This window comes from Zonotrichia albicollis, chromosome 2 (assembly GCF_047830755.1).
Source record: "Zonotrichia albicollis isolate bZonAlb1 chromosome 2, bZonAlb1.hap1, whole genome shotgun sequence".
Lineage (NCBI taxonomy): Eukaryota > Metazoa > Chordata > Aves > Passeriformes > Passerellidae > Zonotrichia > Zonotrichia albicollis.
Window position 1 is genome coordinate 62025155 of NC_133820.1, and position 24600 is coordinate 62049754.

Genomic DNA, 24600 nt, shown 5'->3' on the forward strand with positions numbered 1-24600 from the left:
AAGGGCTTGTGCCAGTCTCCACAAGCTGACTGCCACCAACAGTGCTCAGTACAGCAAAGTGACTGTGTGTTTTTTGTGTCTGTTGCAAATGATGGTTACTGCATCCAAAGATGCACAAATGGCATCTGCCTATGCCCAGAGCCAGGTGTCACCCCAAGCAGGTAGGAGTGAATGCCTCTCTGGAGATGGTCTCTGCTTTCCAACCCAGTACAGGTGCCTTTTTCACGCCCTTGTTCCCCATTAGGCTGAAAACAGCCACTATACCACTGCCTGCTTCTCTCCTGAATACCAGTCTGTTCCACTTACTGAGGTCTCCCTGAGGTGGCCAGATTAAAAAATGTCTTCCATGTGTAGTGGGCACTGTACTGCTTTCTTGAAAGTAAACAACTTGCATTTAGATAACTGAGGTTATTAATGCAGAAAATCAGTGCCAGTTTGTTATGTTTGGAGCCTTTTCATGCTATGTTCATTAACATCTTGCTGTGGTGGATTTTTAATTTAATTCTTTGAGAGGCTTTTTATATCAAAAAATCATAGAAAGCTTTTTAAGATTAAAATTAATATTATTGAGTTTCTTTTACTATCAGTATAACTTCTGAAAGCTTTTTTAACCATAAAACCTTACCATTCCAGTTTCTAAACCTACCATGAGCCATAGAAAAGTAGTAAACAAGTTACAAGCAAGCAGTGCACTTCAAAGTATGACCTATAAAATTTTTGTTGTCTTAATAACCTGAAATGCTAAAAAAACACCAGTAATGCTGTGGTCAGTCTTAAGGACAGCCCCAGAGAATGCAAGTTGTAGTGTTATAGAGAGATGATGTCTTTACAGGGACACTGTTACAGGACAGGGATGAGTTTTCCTTGGCCTTTAATAAAGGCTCATGCTTTCCCAACTGTGTAAAACATCAAGAGGCACAATGATGAGTAAAATCCATTCATATGGTTCATGATTCCTCACAACCTCAAAAGCTGGAGTTTATATTGCTGTTTTATCATACATTATCCAGTCATGACAGCAGTGCAGATGCAATTACAATGCATCTCCATCTCCCATTGCCTGTTCTGCTGCTGCTCCTTATTAGGCTCATTCCCAATGGAGTCTGGCAAGGTACAGTTTTTGATGTGGTAAATGAAATCATAAAATCACAGAATAATTTAAATCAGAAGTGGGTCATCTAGTTCAACCTTCACTCAACATAAATCCAACAGATTCAGGTGATACTGGGCCTTCTCTAGTCAAGTTTTACATTTCTACGGGGAAGGATTTTGTTTCCTGTTTAATTTGTATTTTCATTTTGTCCATTGCTTCTCGTCCCATCACCATCTCTCCCTGAGATGATTCAGTCTGTTTCCTCTGTTGAGCCTCTAAAGGCTGAACAAACCCAGCTCTCAGCCTCCTCTTGCATGTATTCAGCTCCAGTCCCCTGACCAATTTGGTAACCCTTTACCAGACTTGCATCAGGCAGTAAAATTGATTTCGCCGTGAAGGAGAGAGATTAAACACCGCTGTGTAGGAGGGAGAATGGGAGGAGAGGTGGAGAAGAACTTACTCTTTCCAGGTTTCATGAAATAGGAAGAAACTCAAAGAAACTCTGGAGATGCTACATCCACACTGGGGGGGGAGTGCTGTGGCAGCTGAGTGAAGTAACTTCTCCTCTGCTCTGCAAGGACACCACTTATATCAACCTGTGCCAATGACTACTTGATTTGTTAAAAGTGAAAGAGAAGAGCTTGTGGAGTCCTCTTTGGCATGAGAGAGTGGCTCAAAAAGGTGAGGAGTTCTGGAGAAAAGAGAAGGACAGGGTTCAGGGAGCAGGATGAATTGAAAGTTTTAAGGGATATGCACCCTGATTCGCCAGTTTTGATGAAGTCTGAGAGGCTCGTGTACAGCCTTGGGGCAATGAATGAACCCGATTGCCCCAGGTGGGTAATGGAAATGGATGGGGATGTGCAATGGACAGTATAAGCTGCCAGCACGGACTGCTGGAAAACATAATCTGAAGTTGCTTTTGGCCTCTAAACTTCCCTGTTCAAACACAACACCAAAAGGATCACCAGCACCAGGACTAGAGTCACGTGAGAGGGGAAATGTTACCTTGTCAAACTAATTTTCCTTGAGCCCAGCTATTGGGTGACAGTGACACTCAAGATCCAGTTGCCTCAAAGAGGGAACGTGTCTTCCATGGCCTCAGGTCAATTGCAGGTTCAACAGAGTCTTCAGCTCCCCTTCAGTGCTCTTTGCTCTGCTTGCACAATTCACAGTGCTTCAGACTTTGTATTTTGCCCTTTAACACATCTGCTTTTGTAGTGCTTTAAGGACAATACAGTCAAACCCATACTGGTAGGTAAGCTTTATTTTGCCAGCTGAGAAGCTCCCTCTAACATGCATGACATAAGTCATGCACAGACAAGGAGCCAGCCATGGCCTGTAGGTTTGGACTCTCAAACAGACCTAACACCAAGCTGCACTAGAGATTGACAGGGGTAGAAGTTCTTGCAATCTTGGCCTGTGTTCCCCAGGTCTGTCTCTCACAGGTCCCCATCCTTTGTCTCCTTGTTCATCCTCCCTGCCAGGTTGCCTCAAGCAGTTTGTCAAAACCTTCTGTTTTTCTCCGTAAGGTAGCTGTAGATAAACATGTTCCTGATACTTATTACTTGGTGTTTAGGTGGCTGAAAGTGCTCTGCAATTCTTTGAGTCTCTGCCTGCCAGCTCTCAGCTCTGGTCACTGTTTGCAGCTGGTGCAGAAGAGAAGATGCCATCTTAATTCAATGTAGGTGTTGCCTTTTCGGGCCCCGGGCCAGCTAATAATTAGCATTGATTTCATGATTCACAGAAGGTTGATTAATCTCTTTATTATACTATATATCTTTATTAAGAAATTTATTGCTTTTATAGACAGTTATGATACATCTGGACTTAACTGGTCTACTAATTTAAATATTATTACTATTGGTTAATTAAGAAACTACTCTTTGGTAAACAAATCTCCATAACACATTCTACATGTTTATAACAACAGGTGTAGAAAGTGAAGATAAGAATTGTTTCTCATTCTTTTCCCTGATCTTCTCACAGACTTTTCTCCGGGACAGTGCCTGGCCATTTACTCCTAAAATCAAACTGTCATTTTACTTGCATGACTTTACTTGTATGAGATGCAGCTGTCCTGTAAGAAGTGTCTTCAGACAGTGTGGTAAAGCTCACAGAGACTCTCTCAGGATGAGAGATGGGGTGATGCCACCATGAATATCCCTGTTGTTGGACTGACAATCTCTCTCCCTTCTTCATAATAATAATAAAAAAAATTATGTACTCGTTGAATACCCTTGATAATTCCAGTATCCAAAACATTTTTGGGACAGGTCATGCTACTACTGTGCTCTAAGGGCAGGACTGCTGCTGGAGGAAGTGACCTCTTTCCAGTTTAGAAGCTCCATGACATGGGAATGAAGGGGCTACAGGGAATGAAGGGGCAAAAAGAGATGCTCTAACTGACTTGCTTTCAGTGCCTGCCAGTGCATGTAAGTGGCAGTGCAGGCCCTCTGTATTTGGTATATTCACACATTCACTGGAATTGTTTTCTGTGTGACTCAGGAAGGGTTATTTTAATTAAAGCGCGTTAGTGAGTATTGAGGTGTAAAATCTGACGATCAAAATGGAAGGATTATTTCCTTTTCATTTACCTTGTGTGGGCTTCAGGACATCTGAAACCTTAAGGGCCACATTTTGATTGCTGTCTATTTTAAAAGGGAAACTTGCAGGCTTGCACTTCAGTAAAAGTGACCCAGTTGTGCATTTTTCCTTTCAAAACCAGCAGAACCACAGCTGCTCTAAGCCTGTGTGAAGCACATTCCTTCTTGTCTCTTAGCTCGTCTCCTAGCAGCTGGCTTGTGGGTGTGTGTATATTTAAAAAAAAAAAACAAACACTTAAATGTGAAAAAAAGCAGATTGATTTTGTTAAAGGAAAAGAATTCTTCATCAATTTTTCTTTCTCACTCTCCCCTAACTGTAACAGGTATGTAGAGGTGATAAAGGCCCATCTCTGCAATCACAGCAGGATGTTGGGGATAGCTCCATGCTTTCTCTGGAAGATCCTGTATGCATGCCAAAGCATTGTGTAGTCTAACAGCTTGTGAAAATTCAGTTGTGAAGTCTCTGCCATGACAATACTGCCAGTGAAAAAGGCAGCCCCAATTTACAGTACTAAAGTATCTTAACTGGATACTGAGATGTAGATTTTTGCCTCTTTGAGTTCCTCTCAGCACTTATTAGATATGAGAAAATCTGTGCAGTAGTTTACATTGTTCTTCCTGTAGCATTACATTGTTTTATTTTTCAGGCAGTTTCCAGTCTCCCTCAATTAAACCAGCACTGTTGCTGCAATACGTGTCTTGCTTAAGAGATGAGGGTTTTTCCTATTTGATTCATGTAATTTCATTTTGGCTTTGAATTTTTAAACAAATGGAATAAATTGTGACAAAGTGCAGTGTTCACTCAACATCTGGATACTTTTGTGCATTTCTTAACTCATTATGATAGTTAATACCCATTTACTGTGTTTCAAAGATTTTTACAGGCCATCTGCATTACTGTATTTTCTTCCCTGCAATTAAATGAGGATTTTTAAAAATCCTTTTTTCCCAGCTATTGCTACAGGTGTTTGATATTATAAATGTTGGGATGACTGTGGCTCAGGGTGAGCTCCTGAAGCTACCATGTGTTCCTGTGGTTGCTGTATCCTGCGGACCCTTCCTATGGTCCCATCACAGTATCTGTCTCCCTACTCCCAGCAGTGAGGCATCTCCAGCTGGCAGCTGTGTAGGGCTGTGTCAAATCCTGCTGGGATTTTGTTCAGACTTAGGCACTTGAATTTGATCTGTTTGTCCTCTTAGATCTGTGCATGAAGACAGCACTCGGAATGCAGAAAGGTCACTGATATTTGCAATTCCCTCTAAAACTAATTATTATGGCTGTTTTCATAGAATTGTAGAATTGTTTAGGTTGAAAAAGGCTTTTAAGATTATCAAGTCTAAGCATTAGCCCAGCATTGCCAAGTCCACCACTAAAATATGTGCCTCAGTGCCACATCTACACATATTTTAAATACCTCCGGGCATGCTGATCGCCCCATTTCCCTAGGCAGCCTGCCTCCAATGTACAAACATCCTTTTGGTGATGAAATTTTCCCCTCTATCCAATCTAAACTTGCCCTGGTGCAACTTGAGGCCATTTCCTCTTATCCAGTTGCTTCTTACCTAGGAGAAGAGGTGACCCCCAACTCATTGCAACCTTCTTTCAGAAAGCTCTAGAGAATGATAAGGTCTCTCTTGAGCTAAATGACCCCAGCTCGCTCAGTTGCTCCTCACGAGACTTTTGCTCCAAACCCCTCTCCAGCTCCATTGGCCTTCTCTGGACACACTCCACAAGAGCACTATGGAAAATGGTGTCAAAAGCTCTTGCAAAGTCCAGGCAGAGGCTATCCATAGCCTTTCCCTCATGCACTAAGTGGGTCAACGTGTCACAAAATAAGATGAAGTTGGTCAAGCAGGATCTGACTTTCACAAACTCATGCTGGTTGTGCTGACCCCTTGTTGTATTCTTGTTGTATTCATAATTCTCAAGTCCCATACTGCACCAAGCTGTTCTTCACTGCAGCACAGTTCTTCGTATCTTCGCAGGGGATCCTCCTGGGCTCTCAACCCACCCCTATTTATTCCAGTTACCTTCATGAGCTACAGCTGCTGCCCAACTAAGGACTTTGCAGCTGCAGCTCGTTTGGAGTAACTAGGACCCACACATAAATCTTACCGGGACTCTCTCCATAAGGACCCACTTATCTAATACATAGATCTTACAGGGACTCACTCCATACCCCTGGTTGTCCTGTACATGTTGCATGATGGCATTCAAGGTTATCTGCTCCATGACTTTCCCCATCACTGCAGTCACATTGAAAAACCTGTAGTCCCCCAAATCCTCATTCTGATCCTTCTTGTAGAGGGGCGTCACCTAGGCTAACATCCAGTCTACTGGTTAGCCAGGACTGCTGGTAAAGGACGGAAAGTGTAGATGTTCTCTTTTGTGCTCTTGTTGGACCTCAATGTAATGTTTTGTAAACTTGGTTAAAACCGTTATATATATATATATATATGTATGTATGTATACTGGTTTTTTGTACCAGCTGAAGCCCTGAGTGTGTTTTAAGTAATTTAGATGGAGTGGGGACACCTCTTGTCCACAGGTATGGAGGACTTCTTTCAGGACTAGTGCTTAGCAAACAATCAAGTCTCTGAGCCTCTACTGCTAAGTAGCTCAAAACAGATCCAGTACTGTCCTGTTTAAAGGTCCAGACAGTGGCTAAATCATGACAGAAATAGAGAAAATAAATTCCTTCATAACCTCGTTAGGAGTCTCCTTTTCCAGAAAACACAGTGAGGCCCACTTTGTCTTCGTTGCCCTGTCTGTTTTGACTGCTGTGTATCTATGGTAAAATCTAAACTAGGGCTATTAAACTCATCACTAAAAATTAATAGCAAGGAAATAAATGAAAAATCTAAGTACTCTAGAAAAGGATGGCTCCTATTTCAAAGACTAAGCACGCGCACCCATTTCCCAGAATATATGCTTCAGGCAGACAAAATGGACAAAGTGGACAAGGGCAAAATCTACCTCAGAGACACTGCTGTCCTGAAACAGAAGGCTAATGAAGAATACAGTTCATAAAACTAGAAGACTAGGTCTATGAACTCTACCAGAATGGAGCACTGGTATGCGGCTGTGATCCTGAGACCAGCCTCCCCAAGGAAGAGCTATTCTTTGTGAATCACACTCTAAACGTCAGCTGGACTGATGCTTTCTGCCACATGATGTTTAGTAAGAGCTTTCTGCCACATGATGTTTAGTAGAACATGTGCAGAGTTGTTGGATGACTACATATTCCTTAGTTCAAACCTGTTCCTTATTCTTTCAAGTGTCCCTGAGAGTGATTACTTCTCTCTTTTTTTATGAGTCATCACTTCATCTTTTGCGTAAGTAAAAGGCAGATTGACTCAACCTTTTCACAGCCCTGATACTATATTGATTAAGTCTTACTTTTGGGCTAGAGAGATCTGTGGTCATAAGAAAAATACCATTTTTTTTCTCTCCATAAGCTGTCCTTAGATTTCATTGAATTTCACAGAAGTAGCAAGAGTCATAAACATGGTTTTGTGTTTCTGGTTTGACTATTAGACATGTATTCATGTTATATAAATCATGAATACCTAAAAGTATGTTGCATTCAGAGCAAAAAAACCCACTTATGGGAGTGGTTTTTTGTAGGCAGCAAATACTTGCTGCACATGAGTGTTATATATATTATTGCAAGATGGATTAGAGGTACAGAAAAGTTTTTTTGAACTAAAATAGCATATTATCTTTTTCGGAATTGGCCTGATTGTTCCCAGGTAGGCCCCTCACCAGTGCCCTGTGGAGATATCCATGCAAATTAGCAACTTTGAAAAAGAAGGATAGTGAACTTTCATGATCTGCTTGGTACTTACAGGAGGAGCACTTTGAGCATTAAAGCTATTGCAGGGGAAAATCTTCTGAGTCCTGTGGTAGAAATGCACTGAAGCAATTTTCCCTTGGAGCTTACCATACTGGCCAGAACTGCAGTTCTGGGGATTTCTGAGGGGAAGAAACTCACAAGCTGAATGTAAGACACTCACTGTGACTTTGCTGGAAGTCTGCAGTGTGAAGATTAAACAGCCTAGTCAGAAAAGGATGAAGGTTTTGGAATGGTTGAGAGAAGTAATGCAAGCTGTTCCTCTGGAGGGAATTCTGACTTGTTTGCTGAAGGCTATGGTTTTCACAGCAATCCTGTTTAAAATAAAGTTGCACATACTTTATCTCAAACATTGTGATTTATGTAAGATATGCACAAATAATGCATCCTAAATTTCTCTGGCTATATATGGATATATGTTCTAGTGCCTGTGAAACACAAAATTTTATAGTGGGATGAATTTACAGGTGAACTAAAGTCTACCTGAAAGAATTACAGTGAGAATTACAGCATAAGTACTATCAGAGTACTCTGACTTTTGTTAGCTGAGGAAGATCCATCATATATATCACTTGGGAGTAAATAATAGCAGTGTGGGACACAACACTTGGGGCTTTTTCACTCAACATGCAGCAGGATAGAGATGTCAAAGCGATCATCATCTTACTTTGTGTCCAGCTGTTTTCTTGTATGTTTGATCCTTTGAATTATATTTTTGCATGGTCTGTGACTGTGGTCTGTAATTAAATCCTATCAAAAAGGAAAGCTATCCCCTTGCATCTAAAACCATGCTTTGTGGTTTATGATATAAATGATAATACGATTTTGTATTAATCAGTAAAGAGAGGAGGACTGTCAGATTTTGTAAATGCTACCCTGGACTTCGTGAAAGAAGACTTTGGTCTCTTTGAGGGTCTCCTTGGTACAGTGCCATAGGGTAGAGTCCTGGAGGGAAGAGGAGCCCAAGAGAGCTGGATGATTTTCAAGGATAGTTTCCACCAGGCTCAAGTGCAATGCATCCCTACAAAGAGTTAGCTTACAGAGGGTGAAATCAGGGGAAAGGTAGCCTGAGAGGAATACAGGGAAACTGTCTAAACAGCCAAGGATCTGGTAAGCAAAGGCAGAGTACTGGAAGAAGTAAATTTGGATGAGTAGAAGGGTAATATACATCAGCAATAAAAGAAAAATTATTGAAATTGTGAGTTCTCAGAAAGGGTGTGGGAGACCTAGTTACCCACGACATAGCAAAGGTTGAGGAACTCATGACTTTATTGCCTCACCAGTGCACATTCCAGACAGAGTATCCAAGTTGCAGAAGGTGATAGCAGGAAGTATGAGAATGAGGGTCCTCTCATTGTTGGAGAAGGCCAGAGATGGGCTTGTGTGAACCTCATGAAGCTCAACAAAGCCAAGTCCACAAAGTCCTGCACCTGGGTCAGGGCAATCCCAAGCACAATGACAGGCTGGGTGAAGAATGGATCAAGGTTAGCACTGGGGAGAAAGACTTGGAGGTGTTTGTGAATTTAAAGCTGGACATGGGCTGGCAATGTGCACTCATGGCCCAAAAAGCTGACTGTGTGCTGGGCTCCATCAAAAGCACTGTGGCCAGCAGGTCAAGGAAGGTGATTCTCCCCTTCTACTCTGCTTTTGTGAGACCTCTTCTGGATTGCTGTATCCGGATTTGTGTTGTCCTCCAACAATAGAAGGCATTGACCTGTTGGAATGAGTCCAGAGGAGGGGAACTGCATTGGTCACAGGATTGAAGCACCTCTCCTTTTAAGATGGACTGAGACTGTCTGGGCTGTTCAACTTGGAGAAGAGAAGGTTTTAGGGACACCTTATAGAAGCCTTCCAAAAGGTTAGAGAGGGACTTTTCACAAGGGCATGTAGTGATGGGACAAAGGGGAATGGCCTTCAGCTGAAGGAGGGTAGGTGGAGATTACATGTAAGGAAGAAATTATTTCCTATAAGGATAGTGAGGCACTGCAACAGATTGCCCAGAGAGGTTGTGGACCTCTCATCCCTGGAGGTGTTCAAGTCCAGGTTGGATAGGGCTCTGACTAAACTGGTTTAGTGGAAGATTCCCTGCCAATGGTAGCAGGACTGGAACTGGATGATTTCTAAGGTCCCTTCCAACCCAAACCATTCTATGATTCTATAAATGCAGATTATAAAAATAATTTTACTTTTAAGAATTAAACTATTGAAATATATTTGGGGTTGTATTTATATTTTGCTGCTAGAAACAACATTATGACCAATGCAGAAGCAATAGAACTGCATTGTAGAACACCAGATATCTCTGGATATCCGTAAGTCTTCAAATAGGTATCACTTGGTCATGACAGAAAATTAAAAAGTACTGCATTTTAGATTCATCCACAGTTAAAATAATACAGTGCATACCGGAGTTACTGACAAAATAGATTAGTTACTTTTTTCAACTGAGAAAACAATTAAAGGGTTCACTGAAGAATGTGTGTTTCCTTTTGTGGTCCATGATTCCTCAAACAATTAAATGTCAAAATGCTTTTCATGGCTTGTTACTAAACAGTTGAAAGAGAAATCATCCATTGTGTGTCTATTTTAAAGACAACAATGAAGCTGGAGAAAGATAATTAATATTTACTTTCACCCAACTGCTTTTCTTGCATCATGAAAACATCTCAGTGAGCAACTCATCATTTTACCTTGAAAGCTTTGCATCATAGGATCATAGAACCATAGAATAGACTGTCCTGTGTTGGAAGGGACCTTTAAAGGTCATCTAGTCCAACCCTCTGCAATGAGCATCAAACTTTTTAATTGTTCTTTTCCTTGTCGACCGAAGAAGTTTTAGAATTACCAGGAGTTCTATCTTATTTTGTTAACATGAATACATAGAAATGTTGAGGCATGTCACCTTTACAAAGTCGCTGAAGGGATATGAAATTGGTTTTCAAACTGTGAAAGATAATATGTTAAGCAAAGACTTCCTGGTTGACATTTAAAAAAATTAAATTTATGTAAAATTTCAAGTCATTATAAAGGGGTAGTGAGGAAGAGAATTAAATAGCTAAATACCATTTAAATTTTTTTCACACTATATTCCAAATGTTGAGGATACATCCTTAAAATGGGAATCAACACTTTCTATACACTTCCAAATTTATGACTTAATTTGTTAAGTGAAGAATAATTTACTATGGTGAATTATAGGAAGCCAAGAACTTGTGGGATGATTCAGAGATTTTTTTTGTGGGGGGGAGGAGGGGGGAACCCAACCCAACCAAAAAAAAAAGAGCTAATTCTGTAGGAAGACAGAGAAAGAGGTTTATATGTTATGCTGGGGTTGAGAAGAATATATGAGACTCTGTCACCAGACTTGTCTTAGAAGAAGGTGCACTGTTTGATCTTTGAAGAATACCTATCTTGGTATCAATAAGCTCACCAAAATTGTGACACTTCTATAGACCTTCATCCTTAAATTTAACAGCAGAATGATTAGTTTTCTTATGTAAATAGGAATTAATACATTGCAGAAATCTGCTACGTGTTGTTTCTAAGGCTAGACTTTCAATCACACAATTTCAACTGTATGCATAAATGCTTTTGTTAACTTATTTAAAAAGAGATAGTGAAATAAACAATATGTTAAATTGATGTTAAGCACAGTTTTAAACAGCCGTCTTCCTACCTGTACCCTTTGTTTTTTGATTTCTGTACTATTTCTCCACAGACATTACCTTTTTAGTGAGTGCCTCTTTGGTAAAAAGAGCTGAAGACAGTTAGATCTGAGGTCAGGGTATCCTTTTATATTGTCTAGACAGATAAAACCCCAGTTTCATTTTATCTAACTTAAAAGACTTAACTGAGATATCTAGGCAGGCTCAACCTAGGTCAATAGAGAAAGCACATCCCAGAAATGAAGATAGATGTCATGAATCATAGTTCATGCTATTCTGAAACTGTATGAAACATGAACTACTTACCTATACATTAAGAAGTGAACGCACTACTATCTGTGATGCAAAATTTGTTTCATATATATTAATCTATTAAAGATGTCTGTTCAGCCAACACTTTTACAGTTTAGTGGCAGGTAAGAAAACTCCATCCAAATGGTTCAGAAAATCATGGTGTAGGAAAAGATGACCTCATGAAGATGTTTAAGTTGAAAAGAGGCTTTGTCCAAGAAAAAAGGACACATGTTTAAGCAGCCTTCCATCACCCTGACCTCTGGATATGCAACCAGTGTTTCAGGTGTGGGCATCATGAGATGCTCTTCTTCCAAGCATTCTGTTCTTGCATGCATGTGGGCACAACATCTGAGGAAGAGCTGTTAGCATAGGATAAATGTCTGTTCTTTATCAGCATGTACATGCCTGTTTGTTCATGTCTTTACAGTAAATCAGCTTAGCATGATATTAAAAACTGAAAGACGAAAAGGTAAGAAGCAAACTGAGACACAGAATGCCAGCTCACCCAGATTTACTAGCAAATCCAAAGCACCCAACAAAACAAATGCACATCAAAGTGTGCCTCAGCAACAAAAGGAAATGAAGCTAAACAGCCTGTGCAGCTTTGCCAGTCACTGCTTTCATGGCTAGCAGCAGCACAAGACCCTGCAAGACATATGAGAAAGCATCAATCGGGGAAAAAAAGAATCCTAGTCTCAGCACCATACACTTCACATAAGAGAAAACTATTAAGGTGTGCCTGAATGTTCTGCGCTTGAAAGTAATATGTTTCTAGAAATATATGTTTTATAGCACTTGATCTTGAGGCATCACTAGCTGTTACATTTAGATAATTTCCTTACCTTCCTGGAGGGGCGGCTGACATTACAACAGATTGAGCATGAAGATCTGGCTAATTTTTCAGAAAGAAATGCACTTTCCCACACAATACAGCTGAAAGCAGAAATTACACAGGTCTAGGAGAGGACCAAAGAGCTGCCAGAGTCCAAGAGCTGACAGGTTGGACAGGAACCAAGGTCAGCATAGTGCAAATCCATGCTGTGATCTAGTAGCAGATGCCTTGTGAGGAATGCACCAGAAAACAGCACATTGCAAGTATGGCATACTTTCCACTCAGAAATGTCTCTTCCACGAGTGGTGGAAACTGCATTTCTGTGTTGTTAGGAATCCCCCTAGCCACAGAAATAGGGAGGACTTCCAAATCACCTTGCCATTAGTTTGTGATAATACCACATATTCTTTGTCTAAAACCTACAGGTCTTCAAATGATTGTAAATTCTTGGCCACATTTTCTAGTCTTTTGTGGTTTGGCGCAAGAAGAATCTTGCTGAAGTATCTATGGAGGGTGCAAGAAACAAAGCTAGAAGGATTTTTGAAGAAAAATTGTACTTTCTCTCAGTAGTAGATGCAGCCAATTTGTAGGTTACCAATGGAGAGTCTGCAGTTGTTTGATGTCTTTTTTAAAAAATTTAGATATTCTTAGTATCTCTTACTAAATTTGGAATATTTTTTAGATTTTGTCTTCCATGACTTTTGCAACAGTATGCATCTTGTCAGTGATAGCTGTGATGATGTTTAGAGGAAGCAGTTTATTTTTCTCATGGATTTAGTTCAGTCTTGATGGCAGTTATTTTCTTACAAAGATGCTGGGTTTGCTGGAACTTGTTCTACTGAAGTTTGTGTATTCTTTAGGCAAATTCTATATTTACCTTTTTGTTGTTGTTGCAATTTTTAGGACATTCACTGTATTATGAAGCAGACTGTTTTTCTCACTTTTGGACTTTTTAGATGTATGTACATAAGCAGACAAACATATGTACATAAACAGACAAACATATAAATATTCAGTATGAATTGCATACATTGTATGATGCATATGTATAACTTGCATAGTATTTCCAAGAGAAAGTGTACTGGATATTTTATTAGACTGTATTACAGACACTGGTTAAAAAATGATTTTTGGAATATTTTACTTCATTTTTCCTTTATTTAACTTCAGGACACATGACTGAAAAGCCTTATGTTAAAGGCAGCATCCTGCCAGCAGCAAAAGCCATTCAGTATCCTTTAAATTCCTTTGGAATTTAGGACCTGAAGCACCTTGCAAGAATGAGTCATAGTCATCACTTATTGGCATCCCACACCATAAACCCACAAATTAGGAGGAGCCCCTGTGGCTCCACACAAACGGATGTGAAAGTCTGGAGTATTTCTGGTGATGGGTTGAGCCACTGCAGAATGGAGTAGGACAATCATGTCCCTCAAATGTCTGGCAATGTCCTGATGCACCCCAGGATATAATTGGTTAAGCATTTGAATTCACCATTAAAATCAGGCAGGCTATTAAATGATTTTCTTGTCTCAGTTTCATAACTCAGTGGTTCTGGCTTTGCAATAGTAGAAATATATCCCCTGCTGTGTGCTGTGCCACGATGAAGTGGTGAGGTAACCCAGAGGTGAGCAGCCCTGTGTTGCAGAGCCAGCAGAGGTACAGCCATCATACTGACAGGTGAAAAAGCTCTACTTCAGCCTCATGTCTCCTCTTTGGTGTGGGTTTTTTTTTCTCTGGATTCCTGTGTGGAGATCACTGCTCGAGAGGTTAACTTAATTCTCTGGGATGTAGAAGTGCTTTCATGGTCTGTGTTGCCACACCACAGGGAACACAAGTTTGGCAAGATGAAATTGACTGAACAAAACGCAGTGAAAAAAGAGACTGACAGTACTTGAGGGAGGTGGGGCCTGATCTGCAGGTTCCAGAATAGACATGGTATGGAAAAATTATAGGAGCTTTCAAATCTTTTTATCAATTATTCTGAAATTGCCTCAATTCTTACAATGCAAGCCTTTTAATTCTACATCTTGATAAACATTCCAAATTTCTAGAGAGAAAATATATTTATTTTAAATAAATTGTGAATTAGAACCCAGGAAAAAATTCCTTGTAAGTGTGAAATGCTGGTGGATGATGCCATTTGGAATTAGAAAATATATGCCTCTCTCTCCTGCCTGGGGAATTGGTAGTGCTGGGAAGGGGCAAGGTGCTTGCACTGGAGCAGGGGCTTTCCTCCTCCCCTGTTCCATGAGCAGTCAGTAATGGGGTGCCTTTGTGCCCTCTCAGACAGGGGTGCAACCCAGACCCAAGGGAAGGAGGGACAAGATGAGGAGTGTAACACTGCCTGGCTGCAGCACACTGCCTCTTGGCCTGCCCTGCTGGCACTGCTTAAGGCTGCCCTCAAATGTGCTCTTGTGCTTCTGCTCTCTTGTTGGCATCAGCAGATGAAGACCAGAACAGTGCCTCAAACCATCTCTGTCTCTGTGATTCTCCTGGGGCTTCTTCAGCTCAAACCCCTTGTGATGATACCCTTCAGCATTTCCTGAGACTCAGGATGGCCATGACTCCTGAACTGCAGCCAACAGAGCTCTGCTTCTGGCTTTTTATTCTTGTGGTAAATTACTGATATAGAAGATGCTGAATAATTTACTGGATTGGCTTCAAATGTCTCTAGAAATTAAAGATTAGTTAATTCCACATAATTTTGGCTTTCCTGCTTTGTTTCAGAATTGGCCAAGCTGATATAGGAGAGCGGGCAGGTGTCTGGGGCTGTGGTGGGGTTTGGGTCAGAGTGGTTGGTACCTGCAGGAAGGACTGGCCAGGTGCTCCAGTGCACTGCTGTAGGGGCCTGTGGATGTGCATCAAGCCCACAGTGAAAATGTTCCGGATTAAAAAATAAAAGCAACTTTCTGCCAGGCAGACTTTTCCTAACCCCTGTCTTTTCATGGTTCCTGTTTATAGTGTGGTCCCACAGACACCATGCTGTATTGAAGAAAGTGAGTTGCAGCACAGAGGTGGGAAGGGGTAGGAGGTTCCTAGGCCTTTTTGTTGTTGTTGTTGTTTTGTTGTGATTTGCTTTGGTTTTTTTTTTTTTTTTTTGTTTTGGTTTGGGGGTTTTTGGTGGACTTTTAAAAATATTTTTGGGTAATTTTTTTTGTCAAAGAACAGCATATTAGTTAATTTTGCCTCAGTCTGGGGGAACAGACTAGTGTCAAACACTACAGCTTACAGCAGGTCTTCTACTCCTTTAAACCTTGCACAATCATTGACACCAATGTCAAGGGGGTGTTAAATAAAAGTATGGTGTGTGGGGTTTAACTGGTTACATAAGAACAAATCAAATGAAAATCAAACCCGATCTTCCTGGCACCTTTCTCAGAAAAATCAGAGTAGATTTTTTTTTTTTTTGAAAGATTGTCAAAATATTACATAGCTTGAAAAATGGAAGATTGGTAAAATCCTCCATCCTGAACTAGAGAAATGCTGCTGTCTTCAGCAGAAATGCCTTCATCATCTTTTCTGTGCAAAGCAACAGCAATTTGCAAGTGCGTGTTTATTTTCTCTTAGCAAGGACAGATAGCCACATTTTTACATTTCTAACAGTGAGGAAAGGGCCAAACAAATGAAGGAGAAATTGTCCATCTAGCAAAGCTACTAGTCCAGACATGCTGGAATAGGAAATGGAGCTGAGGAGGACTGGTTACAGTTTCAGCCTTGGGTTCAAGACAGAGACTGGTCTTTCAGACTGTGATTTATGGCCCATTAAAGACATGGTTATTCATAGAGCACTTGACTAGTCTCTGTTTAGTTCCAGGTGCTACTGTGAGTTACCAAAACACTTAAAAATTTTCCATGTGCTTTTCCAGCACATTTTCTCCTACTGGGGTCCCTACAGTTGTCAAGGTTGTTTGCAATGGACGAGGACAATTTCTCAGGCTGTGGTTAGTGGGGGAGATGGCTCCCAAGATTTTCTCTGCCTTGAGCTGCAGCTCTGGCTGTAGGGAGGTTGAGGATGTGAAGTTGCTGACTAATGACATTCTCAGCTAGAGATGCATCTCCAGCATGATTTTTTTTTTTTAAAGCCCAAACATTTATTTATTCATTCCTTTACTATGTGATAAAGTATGCAGTTAATGTTGAACTTCAAAGGCACTTTCATGCTTTAAGGGAGAGGTGTCAAATAACACCGTAGAGAGGTGTTTTTCTATCGGTTTGTAATGTGTTTATTTTTATGTTACTTTTTTTTTATGTAATCCAAGCTATTTCTGAACTGATTACTTCAGAACTGCAGGATCTGTTGCTACACAAATTGTGTCTTTGGAGGTTACTTCTCTGAATTTTTCTACTCTAGTCAAAAACTGAAAAGAAAGTCTCACCAATAGCAAAGTAAGTTGCCACCTGAGGTGACCTCTGCCGGGGGAGCAGCTCAGAGTGTAGCACAATCCAGAGTCCTGGGAAGAGGACAGTGTGATGCTGGTAGTGGGATACAGCCTGATGCTGGTAGTTTCACAGGGCACATATACTTTGTTGTTATACTGGGAACATCCCACAACAATCTCTGTTCCTCAGAAAAATTGTCCCTTTCCATGCTGCCATCTAGCAAATGCCCAGGAGGAGACTGTTACTTAATGCTGATTGTCTGTGATTGACACCACAGGATCCAAGTGGGGAAGCCTGTAAAGGAGCTGTGAGGCAGGTGGTTATTTCTTCCAACCTTCTCCTATGCTGGTGCCATGCCTGGGTCTGACATACAAAAATCTCTGGTGTTAAGAGTCTGCCCTACATTTTACTGTTTTATCATTCTTATTGCTACATAGTTTCCCCTCAGCTGTTCCTTGGATTTTTTATTTTCAGAGTCAAATCCATTTGTTTTAATTTGTCCAGCCCAATGCAGATGTGGATAAACAATTGTTCCTTTTCACTTTGCAGCACCCATTTATGTACTTGAGAGCTTTATTCTATTTCTCTCAGCCTTCTCCTTAGGCTAAGCAGTGCCACTGCATTCAGTTTTTCTTCATGTGACATGATTTATAGATCTGTTACCATTCATAGTGCTCTGCCTGTTCACCATCCTCCAGAATCACAGTGCCCATGACCTTCTGCATCTTCAAGCTTCTGCTTTTATAATTGAGCATGATGATGTCTTTTTCACTACAGAAAGGACATTGCTGAGTCAAGTTCAGCTCTTGCTCTGCACTAATCCTTACATCACTCCAGCACAGTGACTGTGGGGTAATTAATTAATGCTTTCACATTTTGTATTTGCTGATGATCATTCCTGACTGGGTAAAGCAACTTGCATTTTCTTCTAGAGAGGCACATTTTTTGTCAAAAGATCTGACCTTTGTCCTCTGGTGTGATTTTACTGAGGAAAGATGTCCTGTTTAACCTTTCTGCAAATCAATTAACATTGTTTGTCAGTGTACTTTAGGTATATGGGAGACACTTCCCTTTCCCACTGGGAGAGGGGCTGACTATTTTGGTCCTCCCTTATGAGGTTTTTGGATAGTGCTAAGGTCCTTTGGGAATCTGCAGTGTGCCACAGGGTAACTATTCACAAACTGCAAGCTATGCTGTCAATCATTGCTGGTCACCACAGTATTTACTACCCAAACTGTCTTGCAATAGACCTTAGCCAGTGACTTTAGAGTCAAAAGATAGAAATAAGCGTCCTCCAGACAGCAGGAGACAATGAATGTCATCCTGAGGCAGGCACATAAATCACATCAGCTGAATCATCCTCTGAAAGTGCCTGTCCCTCAGAACTGACTTCAAACAGAGCACAGGGTGACTGCCTCAGACACAGTCATGGCACAGATGAATCCTAGCCCATCTTTTTAGTGGTCATTTTACTCAGTGGAGTGAAAAAGGTTTGTGAAGAGCCTCATTTTCCAGTGACCTGTGAAGAAGGCTCTGTTTCTGGTTGTGTAGCCAAAATTATTGCAATAAACTATCAGCTGTGGGAAACTACTGCTTTCATTCAAATCTGTGACTATAGACTTGATATCATCGCATCTGTTAGTTCTCTTTAGTCTGAAAAAAGGTGATCTATTCAGTGGAACAGCTACCAAAGTATTTCTGTGGACTCCAGAGGCTAGTATTTGAGCAAAAGAAAGATATTCACACAAGGAGAGAAAACTGCTTCATGAGCAACATTATATTTGGCTCTTTGATGTTTATTTGGTAAAACCCAGTTGCATTTCCCTGGTATGCATTCTGTACTTAGGAATGGAAATTACTCAGTAACACTCTACTTCATGAATATTCTGATTTCAATGTAATGGCTCATGGACTGTGTTAATGTATATAGAATAATCTAATAATGCAATAATACCATAATGATATATTTTATATATGTGTGTGTGTGTATCTCCCTCAGAGCCTTTCCTATACTAAAATTTTCATACTATCTATAGTATTGTTGTGCTGGAGTAATCCTGCTGGGAAATTCTCGGGCACTGTCTCATTGGCAGTGTACATTTTTCCTTGCTAATGCACTCACTATTCCCTGATCATACAGCAGTAAGCCTTCCACACAACACAATTCACTAGAGACTATTGTTTTCCTTTTGTGATGAATTCTTCAGGAGTCTAGAAGCTGCAAGGAGAGATGCCTTGAAATTTGGTTTTCTTTTTGTCAGAGGGTTGTGCCTACCCTATTGACAGCAGTCAGTATCAACAGATTTCCAGTTCTGTGTTGTTTCCTCATGCTACTTGGAGATGTGAGACCATGTGAAACAGCACAAATGAAAATGTTTATTTGTAATATTCATAAAGCTATATAATTTTTTTTTCTGGGGGGGGGGGGGGATAACTGACTAATTTGAGGACAGAAACACTCTCCATAGGGTAAACTGAAATTGTTCCTGAGCACTAGTAATGCTATTATGTTTTTGTGTTTTGCTTTTTAGAGAGCTTAAAGACCCTGTGACACCAGGTACTCTATAACTATTAGGTGTTGCCATTGATTTCTACAGGGATGATGCATCAGTTAGCAAAGGTTCATCTATCATAACTGTGAAATATTTCAAATTGTAGCATGTGAAGTGTAAAGGCTTAAATCTATTTGTTATCCAGATCTTGCACAGTGGCTGCAAAATTCTCTTTGACCTTGAAAATCCCTGAGTTTGGGGTTTCCAGCCCAAGCTGTCAGGAACAAGGGTGGGGGATATGTGGGTAGGATGGTAGTCCATGGAAAAACTTGCACAGCTCAGTGCCTGATAAGATCATTTCATCAAGAAAAAAGAAGTCACTGATATCAGATATCTTTGTCGTCATGTAAAGCAAGAAGGAGAACAACAGCCCATACTGGTGATTAACTTTCCCTGCTCCCCCAAGGGCTGGCTGCTCACAAGCAAGGACAAAAGCAGATGATAGCATAGCCTGAGAAAGCTGACCCCATCACCACTTGACCTGTGTCTGTATGGTAGATAAATGTATGTTTGGGAATGCAATGTTTTGTGTTCTCCACTGAAGCATGTCCACTGCTCACATTTGATCCTGGGCAACTGTCTCCAGGTGGCTCTGCTTGAGCAAGGTGGTTGGATTGGATGACCTCCAGAGGTTCCTTCCAACCTCAGCTCTTCTGTGCTTATACCTTAAAACCACACAAGCTGCTTACCAGTTTCTCCCTGAATTGAGAGGATTTTGATTCAAAGCCTACTAAGTGTTTCTTCCAGCATCAGCCTGGGATTACACCACACTGTGTTTGCATGCTGACAAAGTGCACAGCTGGTAAGTGTCATGTTGCTTATGGCATCATGGCTTTTACTAAATGTGTGACAAATGCACTACAATATGAAATACTGCAAACCACATAGTGATTATCAGCTAAAATGTTTTCAATGATGTTATCTTTGCTTTTTATCTGTGCTTGTTCATTTGCAAAATGCAATCATTTGCAATTGGCCTGCCTATTGTTAGCTCAAGTTGGTTCTGTTGAATATTGAACTCAAATAATTTGAGAGTGTTATTCAATGTGATGCCTGGTTTATTATTTTCATTTTAATATGTTGGAAATCTGCATAGAGAGCTTAGTCTTAGTGGCCATTACAGGGGAAGATCAGTTTCCAAGCCAGCTGCAGTGCTGCAAGCTACATTTTTTGAGAAAATTATAGAAAAACAATTTAGGAATATATATAGCTTGTCAATCTATGCTTTTTCTAGGTTATGACGTGAAAGGTCTTGTAAAGACTGAACTCATCACATATCAGCTGGTGTAAACAGGTCATGCTACATGCCATGAATTTTAGATTATGTGTCATTTTAATTTAATTTTAGATTGTGTGTTATTTTTATTTATTTTCCTGTATTTTGAGTGCATCCCTGAAGTTTAAGCACCAAAAAAAGACTAGTTGAAAAACCTAGTGGATTTATCACCCAGCAGGTATTTGGTGACAGCTCTTGCCATGGGGATTATGACTCTTCTCTTGTCACTTTCTCCTTGAGCACAAGCTACACAGCCTGGGAATTTAAAACACCAGCTAATGAGGGATTAGAGGCATGTAATTTTTAGAACCCTTGTACTGTCAGGAGAAAAAATAATAGTAGGTTTCCTCTGTCATTCACACCAACCTGATCGAAATTAGCTGGAGAGACTGCAATGAAGGACACTTCAGTCTAAAACTCTTATTTTCATGTCAACTACATGGCATCACCTGGCATCACTCTTTGCCTCCTGTGAGGAATGACAAGGCACATTCAGCTGTAAAGGTGGCTGAGAGGATATTTGATTGCTTTTTGGACAGTAGTCTAAGATGCAGCACAAAGTATGGTCCAGATATGCACCATTGTGATTGTTAAATTGGGGGCTTTAGGCTCTTCCTGTGCAGAGCTCCTTGGTGGTCAGAACTGCAGATTTTAGGGTTCCAGCTGTCTTGGTTCGTCCTAACCTCCAACACCAGCTTATCCTAAAAGGATCTTAGAGATGTACCTCTCCAAACAGAAAAGGAGATGGCAAAAAGAGACAGCTCTGGCCAGAGTTGAGCAGACTGAGTACAGCTGGTTTTACCCACACTCCGGTGAAGTTAACTCTTCATGTTTCCAGGGTGGCAGGAGGTGCAGTAGCTGTGCTTCTGCTTTTGAAAACAAGGTCGAAGGCTCCCGTTGTTTTTTATGTGTTTTCCCAGAGCTCTCTTTAGAGAACTGATGTGAAAAGTTATGGAGAGGTGATGCCTTTTGAAGGCTGACCTTTTGAAGGCTGACTAGATGGAGTTAAAAAATAGATATTTATTAGAAAGCCTTAATGGGTACACCTGGGGCAGTACAAGAGCCCAGCCAGCCCTACACCCAAGATGAGCCCAAAATGGTCACAAAATGGACAACCTGTCACGAGGCCTCTCACATTTATAAGTTCTGGTCCATTAGCATATTGGTATTAATTGTCCAGTTACAGCTTTATGTTATGAGGTCCCATCCTTCTTGTTTTTATGTCTTCATTCAGGTGTTGTTTATGCTTTTGGGCCTGAGATTTGGATCATTTGCCCTTGGTCCCCAGCTAGAGAAGGAATGGTTTTGCCTACCTACTCTGTGAAGAGAGCTTCCTATACTATCCCCTAATATAAAGCTCAGAACTGCACACTAAAGCAGTACAGAATCTAAAAAAGATAAAAGCTAAAACCCGAGACATCAGAAGTTTAGACATAGTGAGACATAAAATGTGCAAAATCATGGAGATGATGTTTTAAAATAATTTCCCATACTGATAAAGAAGAGGTTTTTTTAACAGAGGAGTAAAAAACAATGGTCTGGCAGCAGTGGGCTACTTTGACCTTGAATTCATATATCATTCTTAATACCATGATCCAAGTAGGATAAATAACTCCATGCCCTTTGGGCACAGATTGCTATACACAGCGGGTACTTCCCAGCAGTGCGGATATTCTGTCCAATCTCCTTAGAGACAGAGAGACTTTGGGCCAAGCTCAAACCCATTATAAACACAGTTGAGACTCCTTCTTTGGTATTCAGCTATTTTAGCTGACATTTGTACTAATTTATCTTTCTTTAAGTCTGTTCAGTTGCCTACATTTAGAGTGTGGAAAGTTGTTACACAGGAGTGCTCAGAACAGACAGATAAGCAACCCCAGCCACCAAAAGCAAAGCCCCTTTGACAACTTCAGCATTTTCAGGCACTGATTACTGGCAGTGACAATCACTTCTAATGTACTCCCTGCCTGTAGGTATTGACGTGTTTGTTCTGATTCTCAGTCTTTGTTTAGGGCTTATTACTGTGATCACTTTTTCTGTTGTAGCTTTGCACATCAGCAGTTTAATTACAAAGACAGCTCTCTCTTAAATGTCAGCTTGCTATATTTTTGCTGTCCCTGTAGCCATTAACTCCTTTGTACTGATTCATGGGCACATGCTACCAACCTTGACGTCAATTTTATTTGTCCTTCTCATTTAAAACAGGGAAGAAAAAAAAAACAAACAGATGTCCTGTTTTTCCTCTGATAAAAAAAATGTTTGTGTCATGTTTATGTATGCACATTTACAGTTGTGTGTGAGAAAGATATATAGTCATGAAAATGGGGGACATTTATTTTGATGAATGGCAATATGTTGCTTAGTGATACATCAGGTCATATAAAATTGTCACTAAGCAACTAAATGTGATCTGACAACATTATGAATTCTTTTTCATGTGTTTACTGGTTTCTTAGAAGTGCAAGTATTTTTTTGCCCTGATCACTAGTAATTAACTGTAAGAATCTGTTTAATACTTTTATTTTCACTGGTTATTATTAAATCTCTTCAGTTTGTCATAATTTTTCTCATCCCTGATATCTCAGGAGGCAATGCACTCAGTTGCTCCAAATGTGAATTACAGCTAAGTGAAAATAAAAAACTTGTCTTTTTTATCATGTTAGGTTTTGTGCCCTTCTCTCCTCACTTACACTAGGAAGTGACAGTCATCCACTGTGTCAATTCACTTATCAAATTACAAAGGTATTTTTAGTTTCGGTCATGGTTTATTAGGTAGAAATAACTATGTTTTCATGTGTTATAGACTGAAACCAAAAAGGAACTAGTGAACCAGGAGGTGCAGGTAGCTGAATATAGAAGCACAGAATGAGCTGAGTTGGGATGAACCCCCAAGGATCATCGAGTCCAACTCCTGATCTTGCACAGGACACCCCAAGTCACACCATATGCCTGAAAGCAGTGTCCAAACTCTTATTGAACTCTGTCAGGCTGGTGCTGTGACCACTTCCCTGGGGAGCTTGTTCCTGTGCCCTATCAGCCTTTCGGTGAAGAAACTTTTTCTAATATCCAACCTAAACTCAATTGCTTTGTGATCACTGTGGCCGAAACAGCCACCAATCTCCATTCAGGAGATCCACTCTGTTGATAAGCAGATAAAGGAAGACTTTCTGAGTTAGTTTCCCTTAGAACCTGTTCCATAAAGTTGCTATCCAGGTATTTTAGGAATCTTCTGGCCTGGGCTATACCAGCTGTGTGATGCTGCCAGTCAGTTTCTGCCAAGTAGAAGTCCCCCATTAGGACAAGGGCAGTTGACTTGGCAGTGTTCCTTGGTTTCTCAAAGAATAATTCATGGGTGTCATTGTCCTGGAAGGTCTATAGAAGATTCCCAAGGTGACATTCACATTATATGTTATCCTGTGATCCGCTTGGTCCTTTTTCCAAGCCACCCCTTCTCAGAATTTGGAAGATATTTTTCTTGTATGAGCATTTCCCCTCTTCATACAAGCACCAAGGCCATGTATCTTTTGGAGTGTGTGGCTGACTCAGGTGCTACTCTGCCTTTTGTGTGTCCTCTTGCAGAGTGTCTTGTGACTCACAGCAGTGACTATTATGATCCAATTATTAGAGAGATACCTCTGTCTGAATTAAGGTGCAAACAACACCATAGGCCCAAGTCAATAATACAGATTGTTATTAAAAGTAAATGAGGGGGAGATAAAGAGAGAGAGGAAAGGTGGGGGGAGCAGGGGGGAGAAAGAAGAAAAAGGTGTCACTCTGTAGATTTCAATGACACCCTGTTGCTCTTCTGGTCTCAGTGGTTGCAGACTGTATCCATCAAGTGATGGAGGGAAAGAGTCCACAAGACTCCTGTACTGGTCCATGAGCACCAGTTTCTTACAGCACCTGGATGGGTACTGCAAGTGGTCAAATGTCAGCAGTTCTACCCTTGGCTTGTGGATCCATTCCTCTCCTTTGACCTGGGATACTTGGACAATAGCACCACCTTATCTTATCTCAAGCTTCTTTTGCCATCCAAATTAGGAGACAT

At 40.6% G+C, this 24600-nt stretch overlaps 1 protein-coding gene across 1 annotated transcript in view; it reads left to right on the forward strand.

Moving 5' to 3' along the window:
* KL (klotho) overlaps positions 1-24600 on the forward strand; it is a 123847-nt gene that overhangs the window by 1190 nt on the left and 98057 nt on the right. The gene's annotated exons all lie outside the window — the stretch shown is intronic.